The 19014-nt window shown below is 31.9% G+C and overlaps 1 protein-coding gene and 1 pseudogene across 3 annotated transcripts in view; both read left to right on the top strand.

Moving 5' to 3' along the window:
* The window catches only part of Dmd (dystrophin), a 2011337-nt gene that overhangs the window by 91204 nt on the left and 1901119 nt on the right, over positions 1 to 19014 (top strand). The window lies entirely within an intron of this gene.
* Positions 11776 to 12444, top strand: LOC143638983 (ribulose-phosphate 3-epimerase-like; annotated as a pseudogene).

Here is a 19014-nt window from a genome sequence, read left to right as displayed (position 1 = left end):
GTTCCATCTCCAAATGCTTGTTATGTGACATTGACAGGTATTCTTACACAATAGGCCTCAGTTTTCATATGTGAGAACATTACTTTTCAGGTTCAGTATTTTGAGGGGTGAATGAGATAAAATATGTAAGTGCTATAGCAGTAAAATGTGATAAGAACTCTGAGTTACTTTATACCAGCTTCATTGAAATATAATAGATAAATAAAATTACATATATTCAAAGTATACCATGTGATTATTTAATATACATATACATTGTAAAATTATTACTATTATCAACTTAATTAACATTATCTGTCATTTACAGAGTTACATTATATTTTTGTGGTAAAAACACTTAAGATCTCTCTTAGCAAATTTCAAATACACCATATAGACTTATTAAGTCCAATTACCATGCTATATATTAGATGCCAGAATTTATTAATTTTATAACTGAAAGTTTGTACAAATTGACCAATATTATCCTATTTCCCCCAATTGTTAGGCCTTGGCTACTAGTACTCCACTGTCTGTTTCTCTGAGCTCAACTTCTTAAAATAGTATGAATATGAGCTGGGGTTGTAGCTCCGTGGTAGAGCACTTGCCTAGCATGCATGAGGCCCTCGGTTTGATTCTCAGCACAACATATAAATTAATTAATTAAAATAAAGGTCCTCAACGACTAAAAAATATTCTAAAACATAGTATGAGTATTTTTATTTTGAGATGGGAATCTCTATATTGACATGGCTGGCCTGTATCTCCTGGGCCAGGAGTTTATCCTCCTGCCTCAGTATCCCGAGTAGTTGGGACTATAGATATGCATGCATCATCATCATCATCATGTGTGGATAATATGATTTACTTTTTAAAAACAATTTATTTTTAAATCAACAAATAAAATTGTATAATTTATTGTGTAAACCATGATGTTTTGAAATATACACACATATGCACACACACATGCATAGTAGATTGGCTATATTAAGCTATAATAACAGTGTAATGACTATGTATCCAAAATTCATGACTGTAGGCTTTTAGCAGATCAGTTGTGTAATTCTTAAATCTAATAGAATTTCTAGAACTTTTTAGTAGAGTGGAGAACAATGTGAATCTTCTCAGAAAACTGCATTGACTGTGCAATTTTTAGGGTTTGAGTTGTTTTGTCTCATCTATATATACACGGCCTAAAATATTCTCTTTCCTATGGAAGCCAGTTCATTATTCACTACTCTTGCTTTGTTAGGCTCATTCCCATTTTCTGGAATTTTCTCCTGCCATCAGATTTTGCTAATAAATTGCCCCCATCTTAAAAATCCAATTCAAGTATCACTAACTAAGCCTCATTTTGTTCTATTAACTTTTGTTCCATATAATCATTTATACCCACTATTCAAATTAATTACTTGTTAATTATTTCTGCAGATTATTTTTGATTCCACCACCATTTCTTTTAACATTCTTGAAAGCAGTTGCTATGTTTTATACTCCTTTTTAAATAACTCACTAGGTATTTTCCATGTTTTTAATTCTTTGTTTACAAAACAGTTGGCCCTAAAATAATATATTTTTAAAAACTACCTAATATTGGCTTAATAGAAAGGTTACCTTTTGTTACCATGTATTTACTATAATGCTTTTGTTTAAGAGATCCCTATATATTACATTGTTGCCTGTATGTATGAAATATTCTGTCCCCTTGTCTATAGTGGAAATTTGTGTCAATCTGGCTTTGACTATAGCACAATCTGTTCTAGCTTTCTGACACTTAACTTGAGAAGAAGTTAAATATATGTTGAGTGAATATCTCAGGAGAAAAACTAAAGGATTAGCTTTCATTATTTATAGTCTGTTGTCATTGCTGAAAATAATATGGTTTTGTTTATAGATATTTTGCCAATTCATTCAATACATATTTATGTGAATGAGAAAAAGGCTTGTTTTTATCATACTCATAATGAATATAGAAGTTGTACTGTCCTGAATATTTTCAATGCTCATCCTTAGTAAAAAAAAAAAAAAAATGTTATATGATGAAAGGAACAGTTCCTGAATATCTAAATAAAGTTGATTGCCTTGTTATAAATATTAACAATGATCTGAAGTGACTATGTTTAAGAGAGAAAGTCCTTAAAGAACTTTATGATTGCTGAGGGCCGTGGCACACGCCTATAATCCCAGAGGCTCAGGAGGCTGAGGCAGGAGAATCACAAGTTCAAAGCCAGCCTCAGCAATTTAAGGAGGCCCTAAGCAACTTAGCAAAACCTCTCTCAAAATAAAACATAAAAATGGTTAGGGGTGTGGCTCATTGGTACAATGCCCTGGGTTCAATCCCTGATACAAAAAAAAAAAAAAAAAAAAGGAAGAAAAAAAAAGAAAGAAAGAAAACAAATGAACAAACAAACAAAAAAAACTTTGTGATTTGGGCTGACAAGTTTAGCTAAATACCAATCAATGTGCCTCCTTTGTTCTGATAATTATCCTGGGAATTGCAACCCAGAAATACTGAAGTTATGCTATGGTATAGTAAACTACAAAAGTGTTAAGCATTATTAATGAAACACAGATTTTACTTCTTGAGAGAAACTATCATTACACATGTATGGACAATAATATTTTTGTTTGCATAAAATAGTCTTCTATATTTTATTTATTTTCAGTTTTTAAAATAAATCTGAATTAGCAGGTTCTTATTTCACTCATTTTTCTTCTCTCATTTCCATTTTGCTCTTGGACTTTCATTTTAACAACCTTATTGTACAATAGAATTTTATTTTCAAAATAACCAGTACTTGGGCTATGGACCTAATAAAGTATTTTTACTCTTACCTATATATTTTTTGGAGTAGAATTTAAATTTGTATTTTCATTATATGTTAGCATATATTCTCATTATACATTAATTCCAGTTTGAGACTACTAGAGAGAAATATTTTATTTAAAATATTTTTATACTATATTTTTTAATCATTTTTCCTAGGATTATATTACAAAATACACATTTACAAAACAACCCAACTCTTACTGGTTTGAGGTGCAGATTTAAATATTTTCACCATTAATGAATTATTCATCTACCTGTGTGACAGTTTAGTCATTTTAAAACATCTAATATATTATGAGAGAGAATCTACTTTTCCCATTAGATTACATGTGACACTGATCTTTTGGGGAAAAAAGAAAGTCCGTGAGTCACTTCTGTAACATTTGGAATTAAATTCATTAACCAAAATAATACCATGCTTCATCTTTTATATTTTGCTTCCTTAGCATCTGGTCCTTAGTCTGTCTAATTGCATTATAATGGCTCTGTGTTGCAACAGATGCTAGAAGATTTTTTTTTCTTGGCAAGAATGATAATTTTGTTTCATATTTTGGAATACCTGCTTTGCAATTGTCATTCTTATTTACTAGAGCCAGAAAGAAAACAAACCTAATGTTTCTTTTCTCATTTGAAATTTATTGAGTTCAACTGTATTCAAAGATTAAAAAAAAATGACATTATCACATTCAAAAGAATTTTTCCCAATTAATACGTTGAGCACTCTAATTCTGAGATCCACAATAATTATTAGCCATGATGTGGACATTATCCCACATATTTCTTTTTTGGATGCAATTAATATTGTCACTTTTGAATATCGAAAAGTTAGTGTTGGAGCTATGCAATGGACTAATTTCTTATAGTGAATATATTCTTATAAGAAGGAACCAAATTATTAGGATAGTAATGTAGATAATTATGATCTATGATCAAGTTAAACTCTAAGGATCCAAAGCCATATGTTACCAAAATCTTATTTGTTAACTCAAAGGGGAATCAGCAAGTGTACTTATGCTGTAAATTTGTTACTGTTATTGAAAAAGCTCATTTTCTTTTTTCATGCAAGTATCTATTAAAGCCTTTAATGTTCATAAGCAGCATCATAGCATTATAAAATCTCTTTGAAATTTTTGAATTTAGAAAGTTCTGGATAGGAAAGATGAAAATAGACTCATTTTAATTTCATAATGATGTAAAATGATTATTGTACCATATACTTATTATATAGAATACACACAATATATACGTTTTATATCTATTTGGCAAATGGTCAAGATATTTATATAGCAAGGCATGGTGGGCATACCTGTAATCCCAGCAGCTCAGGAGGCTAAGGCAGGAGGATTGCTGGTTCAAGGCCAGCCTCAGCCACTTGGTGAAGCCTAAGCAGTTTAGCAAGACTCTGTCTCAAAATAAAAAAATAAAAAAGGGCTGGGGATGTGGCTCAGTGTTTGAGGCCCCCTGGGTTTAATCCCCAGTACCAAAAAAATTGTATAATTCCTTTTCATACTAATATACATAATTGTGTTTTGGGAATTATTTAATACACATTAAGGGAAATTATTGTTTTATTCATCCTCTAATTTTATCAAATTGAAGAGCATAGCAAGTCATGTATATCTATATTGAATATTATACTAAAAATAAAATGGTTGTCAGATGAAAATATTCATCATAGATTATTGGGTTGTATGACATCAAGCATCAGGCTGTAAGGAGACATTCAAATGATAGGCTCATATTGTCCCATAAGAGTTGGGAAGTTTTCTTCCTCCCTTCTTTTCTGCTTTCCTTGTTTTCTTTCTTTTTTATCTTCTTCTGTGGCTTGAACCCAGGGCACTACCACTGAGCTACACCCAGCCATGGTTTTTAGTATAATAAATAAAAATCCAAGAGTTGGGAAACTGAGAACTTTTTTTCTCACCTTCACTATTAAACAGAGTAATGCCCTTCAATGTGTCACTTAATATTGTTGATGTCAGAACCTTCCATTTGAGCAGGTGAAATTATTGATATTTCTCCTCTGTCATTCTTCAGAATGTGTTGTACTGTAGTGACTGGCTAGTTTCTATGGTTAGAGCTTTATGATTCCTGGGAACTGATGTTGAATTTAAGAACCTTATCAGCAGCATTGTCATTTTCAAGGTTGTCTACTGGCTTGGGAGGAAGGAGAAAAATATACCAATTACAGATTGCTCATTTACAGTTGCCTTTTAAATCTAATTTTTAAGCTTTTGTGTCTAAGAAAAAGAATATATATACACACACACACATATATATATTAGAATGTATGATAACCACTGAGAAGTAATATTTACATTTTAATTTTAATAAATATTTTGATTAAATGTTAATTTAAATAATTAACTTTAAGAAATATAAAATTTCATCATGTTTTGTAATGTAAAAATGACAGTTATAAAATTGACATATGAACTTTCAGTACACAATACAGCTTCTATTCAACAAACTTGGATTGTGCCAATGATTTCATTCTTCCCTAAAGACATAAGAAATGAGCAAATCATCTGCCCTTTTTGCCATTCACTCAAAATGCAGTGTTGCTAATCTGGAATCCATGAGCCAATATAGGAAAGCATTTGCATCTTTATTTTTACTAATCTTAACTAAAATTTAGCACTTCCAATTATGGTGATAGGTAATACATTACATTAATAGCAATAACTTCAAATTTATCACTAATGTTTTTATATCAAATCCTAGTTGTGGATATCTTGAAAAATCACATACTAATTTATACTAGTGGTTAATATACTAACCAATACTTTGAATTTGTATTAATTATCATATCTGCATCAAGTGCATTAATAATTGCATAGAATATTTCTATATTTAATATTTGCTATTTATATTGTAGCATAATTAACTCCTTTGTATACCTAAATGGTTTTTATTTTCATCTCACACATTTTAAAACTTCTGAAAATATTTCCATATGTTTCACCAGATGCTAAAGGGATCCACAGCACAAATAGTTAAGGGCCCAGTGTTTAGAGGCAAATATATATAATACCGTGGTACAAAACAATAATCGAGGCTTGTACCATATGCTGTGAAATCAGGCATGACTGTCCCACCTGTAAGGCAATTTTTGACTTGGTCTTGAAGACAGGAGTGATTGTTTTACTAGTGGCAATATGTGAGAGAAGGCATTTTATTTTATTTTTAAAGAGAGAGAGAGAGAGAGAGAGAGAGAGAGAGAGAGAATTTTCTTAATATTTATTTTTTTAGTTTTCGGCGGACACAACATCTTTGTTTGTATGTGGTGCTGAGGATCGAACCCGGGCCGCACACATGCCAGGCGAGCGTGCTACCATTTGAGCCACATCCCCAGCCTGAGAGAAGGCATTTTAAAAAGAGAAAAGTAGGTGCAAAGTCACCTGAGGAGAGCATACAGGGTCAGAAAAAGAGCATCTTAGCGCAGCAATGTTAAAAATTCCTATTTCTTCACTATTGATGTGTATCCTATTCTGTTTCCATTGGTTCATGTGCAAAATTCCATTTACCATTTTTTTTATTAATCACAAGTAAGTAGAAACTATTCTTTGTCTTTTAGTATTAACAGATCATTATTTTATAAAGAGTAATATTGTAGACAAGAGGCAAAATTAATCAAAAAAAAATCAAAGCTCCACATCAGCTTTTGAAATCTCTCATTATTTCAATAAACATCTACCTGTAAGAGGGAGAAATGAATTTGTTTCACCTTTCTACTTTATCATGTTTTCGGACAATGATCAGTCACTTTTCTGGCCTGAGGGCCATAATTGGCTACTGCTAAATCTAAAGAGACTGAAATACATAACTGGAATAATTTTTTTTAAACCCCCACAGGGTTGCTGTTCAGTTATAATGGTCAAAGGCAGCTTTATTTCCCAAGCTCAAGTTTTCTAACTTTATGATTTATCTGGCTTTTCTGGGAGAAATGTCGATGTGACAATTCAGATTATAATGAAAGTCATCCAGAGAAGCAGTTATGATTTCAAGAAACTAAAAAAACAAACAAAACTGAAAGCTACACTAATGGACAAATATAGTCTATTTAAACTGTTCTCTTTATCTTGACAAATTTGTTTGAATTCCTTGTTAAGCAAGAGGGTTCCCATCTTAAACAACACTTCCAATAATTTGTTAAGGTTATTACTGGCCTTGATTTCAAACAAGAACCTCCAGAGACTTGAATGGACATTAGTTAATCATATTAAAATTGCATTTGTATCTAAATACTTGTCTGTAATTTTCAAAAACTAAGCATGACGTATTTTGAAATCTGATTGATGTAAACAACTTAATATTCCAAGATGAAATATTCCAAATCAAAATATATAGCACATTACAGTGTGGTTAAACAGGCCATAATTAGTTCTGGTTCTATAATTAATCATACACACTGGAGATATATATATATATATATATATATATATATATATATACACATTATTAAATTTTATCTAAATAAAGTTGATGTTATCTAAAATATAATTTTCATTTAATGGTATGAAATTTAAAATTAAAGGGACTTAGGTTTAAATGACTTCTTAACTATGCAATCCTATATGAATTATTAACTTATCTGAGCCTCAGTTTTCTCATCTATAAAGATAGACCAAAAAAAAATATTCTAAAAGTTGGTAGATCCAGTGGTATATGACTGTAATCCCAGCGGCTTGGGAGGCTGAGGCAGGAGGATCACAAATTCAAAGCCAGCCTCAGCAATTTAGGGAGACACTGTGTTAAAATTAAAAAAAAAAAAAATTAAAAATGCTGGAGATGTAGTTCAGTGGTTTAGCATCCCTGGGTTTAATGCCCAATTAAAAAAAAAAGAATGTAAATGTTAATGTGGAAATTAATTGTACTAAAATGTGTAATTGGTGCTTAGAATTTTTTTCATTTTAATTATTTATGTTTATTAATGAAAAATGTTTTGGCTTAGGGATATAGCTCCATGATGATGTCTCATTTGCCTAGCATGCATGAGGCCTGCATACAATCCTCAGCACAGCCCAACCAAAAAAAAAAAAAAGAAAGAAAGAAAACGAAACTTTTTAGTTTTATTTTTGGTAAACAATATATTATTCACACAACATCTAACATAATGTTGCTCCTTAATAAATCAACTTGGCTTATTTCCTTTACTTTCTTATCAATAATTTTTAAAATTCATAATCTTCTATGAATTAAAAATGGAACTTGGTTAAATGGCAGGTTAATTTGATTTAAGGAAAAAACATTTCCATATCAAAAATTCACTGTGAAATTTGTATGTATTTAATTTAATGTCATCATTAATTAATAAACACCCTAGAATTATGGCATGAACACAATAATTGTAGTATTTACTGAATGAGTGAAGGAAAGAATGAATGAATCTTTAAGAACTTAACTCTTCTCCACTATACTTAATTCCTTTTTAACATAGTATATATTCCATTGCTTTGATTTCATTTTTGTTATAAATGCAAGTTGTTATTTTGCATATGAATCACCATCCATAAATTTATACTCAGTGTGGGGTTTTAAATAATCATTACCATGGAAATTATACTTATTCAAGTAACAGTTCTGTGGGTTGGAGTTTATGAATTTCTAAATTTAAAAAAATGCTGATTTAAATTTAGTATTTCTACTCCCCTATACTATCTGTTTCACATCTCCTGCTGCCTTTCTATTAAATTTTGTTAAAAAAGTATTTTGACAGCAATTGGTATTTATTCCTGCCTCCTTGGCATTTATGATACTTAAACTTCCTTTTGAAAGCTTTCCTTTTGATGTATATTGAGTTAATTCCTGCTTGTGCTGTGGCATCTACCCGACTACCACAAAACCTTTTAGCCACTCATTGCAGTAAATGGGAAACTGCCATAGCGTGACAGGATGTGGACTGAAAACATGACCACACAGAAAATAGCAAACTTTCTGGAAATCTGTATTTCTTCCTCAATTTCATGGCCTCAAGTAACTTGATAATTTTACATTTTTAATGCCTGTCAGCTCTAATAGGATCTGATAACCAACTAAAGTCTCTATTGGAAGTTAAGAGGGGAAAGTATCTGGAATAGCACTTGATGGTGCAGGGAAAGCTAAATGAAGACACTGGACGAGTCTAAACGTGATGAGAATAATAATAAGGGAAAGAAGAATATGAGGACATAGATCCTGAAGAGCTCTTGTGAATATTTGCATTATAGCTCTAGAAGATTACTGGAGAATAAATTAGTGAAAATATTTCATAGAATAAATATTTAATAAGCACTTACTACATACAATTTGCTGAGCACTACGGATATAAGATTACAAACTTCCTCCTATTAAAATAGACATTTTTAAATGTTATACTTGGAACTATGGACAGGTCTTTAAAATAATTTTTAGTTACTGTTCATTTTGGTTAGGAAGGAAGGGAAAATAAATTACCTTGGTCATTTTATTTACATTTAATTCTGACAATTAGAAGGGGATTCATATTTAAGGTTAAAAAGTGGATTCTGGTGCCTATCTTCTTCTTCTTTTATTTATTTGTTTGTTTGTTTGTTTATACATATCAGGATTGAACCCAGTGCTGCTAAACCACTGAGCTACAACCCCAGCCATTTTTATTTTTTATTTTTATTTTGAGACAGAGTCTCACTAAGTTGCTGAGGCTGGCTTTGAGTTTGCAATCCTCCTGCCTCAGTCTCCAGAGTCAACGGGATTATCTTAAAAGCTTTTACATTGTCTTGAGAATAAACATCATTTTAGATTATGACTGATATTTTCTTAGCTGTGAGTTCTATACAGTTTTGTACAACCACTTTTCTTATTTGGACCTTTGTGATTGAAATAAGAATGGCTCCACATCTATGCATAAGAGTTTCTGTACTGAAAATAAACACTGTACATAATTACCTTAAAATACCATTAGCATTTCATTCTGTGCTAAAGAATAAAAATTGTAAACAAAACTTACTTAAGTGGGCTAACTCATTTAGAATTTACACAGTATGACCAGATCCTAGGAGGAAGTGCACCTTTGAAAAGAGACTGTTAAGAAAATCAATAGTGTAATCATGATTCAAGAAATTATATAAAACTCTTAATGAGCACTATCAATTCTTCTTTTGCTAAAAATTATTGATATTCTACTTTTAAATTACCCTCATTTATATTGCTCCCCTGAGGATCTAATTAATCATCAGGATCACTTAATTTCAGTTACCATTCTGCTCTTAGGAAAAAAATATTTAAAGATATACTGACTCGGTACTTTAGATTTTCAGTATTTTTATTGAGCATTGCTTTTAGGAAACTTGTATTATAGAAGTTTGACTGTGGAATCAAATTTTCTGAAAAAATGCTTTAGTGATTTCTTGTATTTTTGAGTTTAAATTTTTATACATGTTGTCCCCCAAACACAAAGCATAAGTAATTGTACTTTTATAATCAATAAGTTATGGAAATACGTTAAAACATGCTAAAACTAAAATTTAACTTAAAATGGAATTAATTATTTAATTTACAAAATGCCTAGGAATTCCAGTTATTTTAGGTCCCATGATGCTAGAAAAATGACTTTGCAATTATTATTACAGAATTTTCTATTGTGCATCAAGTTATAATAGATAACAATAGTCACCCACCCAACAGTTGAATTCCAGCTTGTGTGCATTCCAATAGAACCCTGGTTTTGTTCAGATATCTATTCAAACAGTTGACAGTAAGAAACCTATCCCTTGTCACAGAAGGGAATCATACTTCATTTAACACATTTATGTGCTTTCATGCCCTTTGCCAATTTGGGGCTTAAGTATAGACATGGGATGTAATTTGGGCCAATAAAACAGGAGGCAAGTTTTTCTAATCAATAAGAAATGTTCACTTAATTAACTGGTTGAGTTTTCCTTCAAGATACACATATAATTTAAAATGTAGAAAGCCCACTGATTTATGTATGATTCAATAAGTATTTAATGAACTCAGATTAGACTGACTAGACTGTGGACCTGAAACAGTATATACCAACTGTGGCAACAGATGGAAATATTTTTGTTGAAAAAATACACATTGACTGAAGTGAATCACTGTTACTATCATTATTTGTTCTCTCTTTTTAGGAAGACTTAACCCTAGCATTAAATGTAATGCTGTCCTTTAGAAAACAAAATCTCTAAATAAATAAAGGTCTATCAACAACTAAAAAATATTTTAAAAAAGAAAAGAAAAATTTCCATTTCTAAGAAGTTATTTGAAGAGAGAATATTTGAGAGGTTACATAATGAGAAAAATTTTAACTGTGCAAGCAATTAGAACATTGACTAATAACATTGTCTTTAATTTTGAGAAATCTAACACATTATACTCAGTGAAGTATAACACCTGAGTTTTAAAGTAGAATATTAGGAGAAAGGTAAGTGGCTTCTGGAGTTATAGCCTGTATTGGGAAGATTTTTTTTTTCATTTTTTTTTACATAGAAAAAAATGAGCAGTATACTATTATACTATTAAGACACCACAATTTCTAAAAGGTATATTAAAAATATCATTATTTTAGCAAATAAAATTTAGAACCAGGAAAGAAATATTAGAGGGAATGTTCTTTTATTTCATTGAGAAGAATGCCTATTGTAACAAATAAAAATCTTAAACTAAATTAAATATGGTAATTAGAAATAGCCTATGAAGTCACATGAATTTATAGAAGGATGTTTATTTTTTTCAAAAAGTTTAGGAAGATTGGACTTGAATTCAAGCTTGAATTTGATCTTCTAAGCTCAACTTTAAATAGTTAGGAATGAACATGGAAAATTTAGAAGTGTAGTCAAAGTAAAATGATATTTGAGTACCAAAATGATGGAAAATTAAATTTATCTGAAATATCTTCAATTGTCTTAATTTGGGCAATTTTAAAAAATAAATAAGTTTATAAAAAGGAATACCAGTGGGGTAACTAGTACTACGGAGCCAGGACCATGGAGTTGGGCTGCAAGATTGGCCTGTCCATCCTCAACAGCGACCTGGCCAATTTAGGGGCTGAGTGCCTCCTGATGCTAATCTCTGGGGCAGATTATCTGCACCTGGATATAATGGATGGGCATTTTGTTCCCAGTATCACCTTTGGTCACCCTGTGGTAGAAAGCCTCCGAAAGGGCTAGGCCAGAACCCTTTCTTTGACATGCACATGATGATGTCCAAGCCAGAACAGTGGGTAAAGCCAATCAATACACCTTTCATCTCAAGGCCACTGAGAACCCGGGGGCTTTGATTAAAGACATCCAGGAAAATGGGATGAAGTTTCGCCTTGCCATCAAACCAGGAACTACAGTTGAGTATTTGGCACCATGGGCTACTCAAATAGATATGGCCTTGGTTATGACAGTGGAAGCTGGGATTGGAGGGCAGAAATTCTTGGAAGATATGATGCCAAAGGTTCATTGGTTGAGGACCCAGTTTCCATCTTTGGATATAGAGGTAGATGGTGGAGTAGGTCCTGACACTGTCCATAAATGTGCAAAGGCAGGAGCTAACATGATTGTGTCTGGCAGTGCCATTATGAGGAGTGAAGACCCCAGATCTGTGATCAACTTACTAAGAAATGTTTGCTCAGAAGCTGCTCAGAAATGGTCTCTTGATTGATGAAATCAAAAGGAAATTGATGTATACAACATTCTTTAGTGATCCAATTTAAAGGTTAGTGTGGTTAAAAAACTGTTTCTAATAGAATTGATTTTTATAAAGAGTGAAAATATGGGCCGTATTAAGGTTACAAAAAAGAAATGTATCATAACGCCTAAGGTGGATGGATATTAGCTACTATGAAAAAGTTTTTTCCACGTTTTTAAAAATAATGTTCTATTGTTTCCCAGCTGTTTTCCAAAAAGCAAAGGAAGCCCTTACATTTTTTCTATATTTTTCCTGTTTCACGTCAATTGTGATTTGTTTATATGCTTGATAATATGAGTAGTGTGGAGCTAAAAAAACACAAGCTTGGGTAGGATGGCAAAAAAAAAAAAAAAAGGAATACCATCTTGTTATTTATGACAACATGGACAGAATTGGAGATCATTATGCTAAATGAAATATACCAGGCACAGAAAAACAAGAATCATATGATCTCACTGATATGTAGAATCAAAAATGTAATCTCTAAGAAGTTGAGAAAAGCCAGGTGCCATGGCTTAAGCCTATAATCCCAATGACTTGGGAGGCTGAGGCAGGAGGATTGCAAGTTTTCAGTCAGCTTCAGGAACTTAGTGAGACTCTGTCTCAAAATGAAAAAAAAAAAAGAATAAAAGGACTAGGGATGTAGCTTACTGATAAAATGCCCTCAATTTAATCCCCAGTACAAAAAAGTTGTAAAAGAATAGTGGTTACCAGAGGCCCCATAGAATACAAGGAAGGGATAGATGAGGAAAGGTTGGTCAATGAATGCTTAAGTTACAGTTAAAGAGAAGAAATAATTTCTGTTATTCTTTTGCATGGAAGAGTGATTATAGATAATAATTATGTACTGTATATATCAAAAATCTAGATTTTTGAGTATTTTTACCATAAAGAAATGATAAATGAGGAGATATGTATGATTACTCTGACTTGATTATTATACAAGGTATACATGTATCAAAACATCATATGATACTCCACAAACATGTATAATTTTTATGTATCAGTCAAAATATATATAATATAAATATAAATAATTAATTTTTTAAAAGCCTTATTTAGGGGCTGGGATTGTGGCTCAGCATTAGAGCGCTTGCCTAGCATGGGAAGGACTTGGGTTCGATCCTCAGCACCACATAAAAATAAGGCATTGTGTTAAAAAAAACCTGAGCCATTAAAAAAAAGTCTTATTTAAATAGAGAAAAGAACTAGCTTGTGAATATAACCCAAAACAGAAAAAATAAAGCAAAAGAAAATGTCATTTCATCGTATTTATCATTTAAATCCACATTTTAGAAATAAGATTAAACATTTATTAGTTATAATATATCAGGTACTCTGCATTTAACACACACCATCATATTAGAATATCCCAAAAGCCACACAAAGTTATTTTCCTTAATCTCATTTATCAGTATGGATTCATAGATTCAGAAAGTAAGTAATTTATACAAGATTTTATAGTTGCTAAAAATTTATATTTATCTGTAATCCAGACTTAAATTCAGATCTGATTCAAACATTATATTTCCTTTGCTTTGATAAGGCATTAACAACACAGTTGCCTCTTTAATATATTTAAGGATGTGCTTTTATTTAAATATAAAGACAAACAAATGAACAGATAATCCATACAATATCTAACACAGGACCTTCAATGTAAGAATTTCAAAAGTGGTACTCATCACTCTTCTGGTCTCATATTATCACAGTGCTACAAAATACCCTCTCTGTTTCTTTACCTCCTGCTTTGTAGTTACCATACACTGACCACTATATACAAGGATTACTGTTGTTGTTTTTATACACATATTTCCTAGCAGTTGATGAGATTTAAAGGCAGTAAATTTAACATGAAAGTATTTATATAGGTAGATTTTTCAAAGATATTCTGTCCAAATGTGTATTTTATTATAATTTATATGATATAGTTGATATATACAATTCTGTTAAAAAAATCTAAGTTGTTGATTTTTGCTTATTACTCATGGTTTTCGTTTTCAGCATAGAAATATGTGGCATTTAAAGGAAAAATTTTAAGTACAGTTTTAAAATCAAGAAAAACCCACTCATGGCAAAAACATCTTTTCCTTAGATAATTTTTCTTTAACAGAATTAGTATTTTTTTCTTTAAGTTTGCATTTTGAAATTTGATTTTCACTTAAATTGATCCATAATATTTTTATCACATGCTTATACTGTAGAAGTAATATTGAGTTGGTATGCCCTTGTAAGAATATTATATTTAAAACCAGCAGCAACTGTTTAGATTGGACCAGTATCTCTTCAGTGTCCCTGGGTCAACATCCAAGCCAAAATTCTTGTATAATATAGATTTTTCAAAAAATTATTACTTATGGTAATATATTATTTATTGGTTCTCTAATGTTGAATATTAGAGCTATTATACACTTTCGTATATTGCTTCAATTAAAACTTTCTGTGCATAAATTTGAGGTTTTCCTTGTTCTCTAGTTGACATGGCCCATCAATACAAAAAATGTACTGATTTTTCATCATATAAAAAACAAAATAATCCTTGTAGTATATAAAGGAAATTCTCTTTTTGAAGAAATATTTTTGCTTTGAAGTGCTGGGAATGGAAACCAGGGCCTTATATATATGCTGAAGAAGAACTCTACCACTGAGTAACAGCACCAGCCCAGTAATTTTTTACTCTAGTTGAATTTTTTTGTGTGTGTGTGGTGCTGGGGATTAGAACCCAGGGCCTTGTGCATGCAAGGCAAGCACTCTACCAATTGAGTTATATCCTCAGCCCCAGCCCAGTAATTTTTAAAAACAATTTATTTTGCCTTGAATGGGAAAGATTAAGAATTAATGCTACTATGTAGCAAGTATTTTAGTATCAATGTACAATGAAAACTATTCTAGCTATATGTTTTTAGATAGAGAGCAAAAAAATAATTAAGTTTTGTTAATTTCAAGCCATATTTTGACCACAGTAAGTAATATGTAGTGATAAAAATATTGTTGATTTATAGCAGATATATCATGATCTCTGTATTTGTATCTATCAGTGGATCAGCAGGAAATGCATAGCATGCTGAAATGAAATGAGTAAATGATGAGAGTAATGAAGGGGAAATTTACTAAGGTGTGTGCAGGATAATGGGATGGTACAAATGGTGCTAGCAACAGTAGGAAAATATTGCCCACCCCTGGGACTAAGGAGATAAAGCTAGAGAGGGGTTTCTAGAGGCTAAAAATAGAGGTAGTCTAAGAGAGGCCACCCAACAGTACCTGTGACCTTTGGAAGAGACATACAACTACCACCAATCTGAATTATGAAGCAGAAGCAAATAAAACAACAGGTATTGAGCTCATTTAAATATCACTCAACTTATTATATATAATATATTATTATATTATATATTATAATATATTAAGTTATATATTATAATATGAATTATTATATGTATTCAACCGCACGACCAGCACACTAGCTTCATACTAGAGGTTCTAAGCATAGAAGTTAACTAGTGAGATCAAAATAAACACACATAAACTCAATTTACCTTTTTCTTTGACCAGGTCTGATAAGGCCCTCCCTCTGGCTTCTGCCTTGAGCCACCCGGTGGGGCAGCAAGGCTTACTCAGGGCTAGCAGGAGAGAGAGAGAGAGCACGCCAGAAGATGGCCTTTTATTGGGGAACAAGAAATTCAGGGGAAAATTCCATCCAATGAAGGTCGAGGGGGACAGCATTCCAAGGTCAGGGTCAGTGATTGGTCCTGAGACCAATGGTCAATGGTCAGTCACACCCCCACATGGACAGGCTCTCGCACCTGGAGAGGGTGGGGATTAGTTCAACACAGTTTAGCCAGAAGGAACGCCTCACACCCAATCAGGGAGGTGCCCAATCACGTGAGAGAATGACTTCCCACAATGTATTATATATTTTTTTTTTCCACGTCACTTTGGAGAAGGGCTTTGGTTTGCCCTGGGTAATAGTTTCTGCCAAGCCCCTTACAAATTTCACTTTATATAATGACAGCAGGTCTGTTTAAGAAGAATTGGTTTGAACCATGATGAACTATATATATACCAAAGAAGTGTACTGAATACATATATATGTTTTGTCCTATAAGCAAAATATTCAATTATATTGTAACATAAATATGCTGTACAAAATTATGGGTAAAATCATATGAGAATAAATAAGTAGGTAAGTCCCTCTTACTAACAATAAGATGAAATATCACATATACAGTGCTGTACAATAAAACTTTAATAGAAAATTTCTGCATCTGTGATGACCAATATGTAGTCAACAGCCACGTGTCATTATTGAGCTATTGAAATATCACTTATGGGATAGAGAAACTGAATTCTAAAATTTGATTATTTTATTTCTATTTAAATTCCTCATGGTTAGATTCTGTTTTGGATAACACATGGTTAAAAGATGGTGAAGATGATGGTATAAAAATTTTAGACACTGAATAGCTAATTATAACCCTGATATAAACTTCAATGGATGATCACTGATATAATAATTCTAGAGTGACACCTGAACAATTACTTTATAGGGTATCAAGGAAGAGATGTCTAAATATCATAAACCCACACATGAACTTTTAGATGTTTGATAATGAAATGAGACTGGACCTGTTTGAGATTAGTTCACTATTTTGAATCAGGGTTTGTTTTACAAAGATAATATAGTTATAGTTTTCATCACCCTGAGCAAAAGACAAGACAAGAACAATTTAGAGGAGGAAAAGTTTATTTTGGCTCAGAGTTGCAGAGGGTTAATGCACAGTTGCCCAACTTCATAGCTCTGGGCCCAAGGTGAGGCAGAACATTATGGCAGAAGGGCATGCAGAGGAAAGAATCTTGGGACATGGCAACCAAACTCAAAGCTTCTCTTACCAGGGACACCTCCAGTTACCTACCTCCTTCTGCCACACCTTACCTGCCTACAGTTACCAACCAGTTAATCTGTATCAATGGATCAATTGACTGATTAAGTTAAATCTCTCATAATCTAATCATTTCACTTCTGAACATTCTTGCATTGTCTTGCTCATGAGCTTTTGTGGGACACTTCACATCTCAACCATGACAATAGAACTTCCTTAAATTTTGTTTTACATTTGTCTGCAACAGTCCAGAATGCCTGTGCTAATTTCAAAAAGAAATTTAATAAAAGTATGTATTTTAGTTTATATATATTTTTTCCAGATACAGTTCATTTTCTCAAACAATAAATAAGATTCTTAAGATTAGGTATTATTATTTACATTTTCAGAGATCCATGTAGCACATAATAATTATATTATATATAATTGAGACCAAATTAGCTAATTTCTTATTATTTTTACCCTCTGGTAAAATGTACTCTTATTGAATCCCAGGATGTTGAAAATGCCAAACAACATACACAACCAGTGCAACTCCATATCATGTACAACCACCAGAATGGGAAATTATGTTCCATGTTTTCATGATATGCCAAAATACATTCTACTGGCATGTATAACTAAAAAAAACAAATAAAAAAATTTAAAAAAAAGAAAATGCTGGTCAACATAATTTACTTATGAATCATTCTATTTGATATTCCAGATATCCTCAGATTAAACAGCTCAAAAAGGGACATGTATGTGCTTGCAGTTTGTGTAATTACATGGGTCATTGTAAGCATTCCTTTTTAGCTATGATAATGTTATCTCAAGAATATAACATAGCTTAAAACAGTTCATACTGTCTTTCTGAAGAATTTTAACTTCTGTATTTAAAAAAAATATATATATTACAGCAGCATGATTTAGAAACACAGCTTTAGGTTATATACCTCTCTAAAATCTCCATAGCCAGAGAGCAAATTAAAATATGCATTCAGAAACAGGTTCCTTAATCATCTGTTTATTCTATATCTCTCAAAAATGCTTGGGAGAAGTCATATTTGATTTAGCACTCTTTTGGAGGCCCATAAATTTGAAGTCGTTAAGATAACTTACAGATACATATGAGATTTCCATTACTTGTTTAGACTCCTCTTTTGGATACCATGTAAATATATTTGATAAACAAATTGTGATCAATTTCCAAAAATTTCTATACATTTTGAGATAGCTAGGGAAGCATTCAATGCAAAATTTGACGCTATTGTGCATTCCAAACATGTTCATTTTTATATAGGAAAACCAAACTTCTAAAATGAGGGAAATTTGAGATATGGCATATTTATGTTCTAGGGGTAGTGAATATAGCCCCCAAACCTACTGATGCACAAGTTTGTGCACTGGTAGAAAGACACTTAAAAATGTTTCCATTTTTGGCTGGGGATGTGGCTCAAGCGGTATCGCGCCCACCTGGCATGCGTGCGGCCCAGGTTCGATCACATACAAACAAAGATGTTGCACCACATACAAACAAAGATGTTGTGTCCGCCGAAAGTTAAAAAAAAAAAAAAAATTCTCTCTCTCTCTCTCTCTCTCTCTCTCTCTAAAAAAAAAAAAAAATGTTTTCACTTTTTGCACATTCACTCTTCGTTTTTGATATAAATTGAATGTAAATTAGTGAAC

The sequence above is a fragment of the Callospermophilus lateralis genome, chromosome X (genome assembly GCF_048772815.1).
Source record: "Callospermophilus lateralis isolate mCalLat2 chromosome X, mCalLat2.hap1, whole genome shotgun sequence".
Classification (NCBI taxonomy): Eukaryota; Metazoa; Chordata; class Mammalia; order Rodentia; family Sciuridae; genus Callospermophilus; species Callospermophilus lateralis.
Note: the sequence above shows the minus strand (reverse complement) of the source record. Positions and strands in the feature narration are given on the sequence as shown.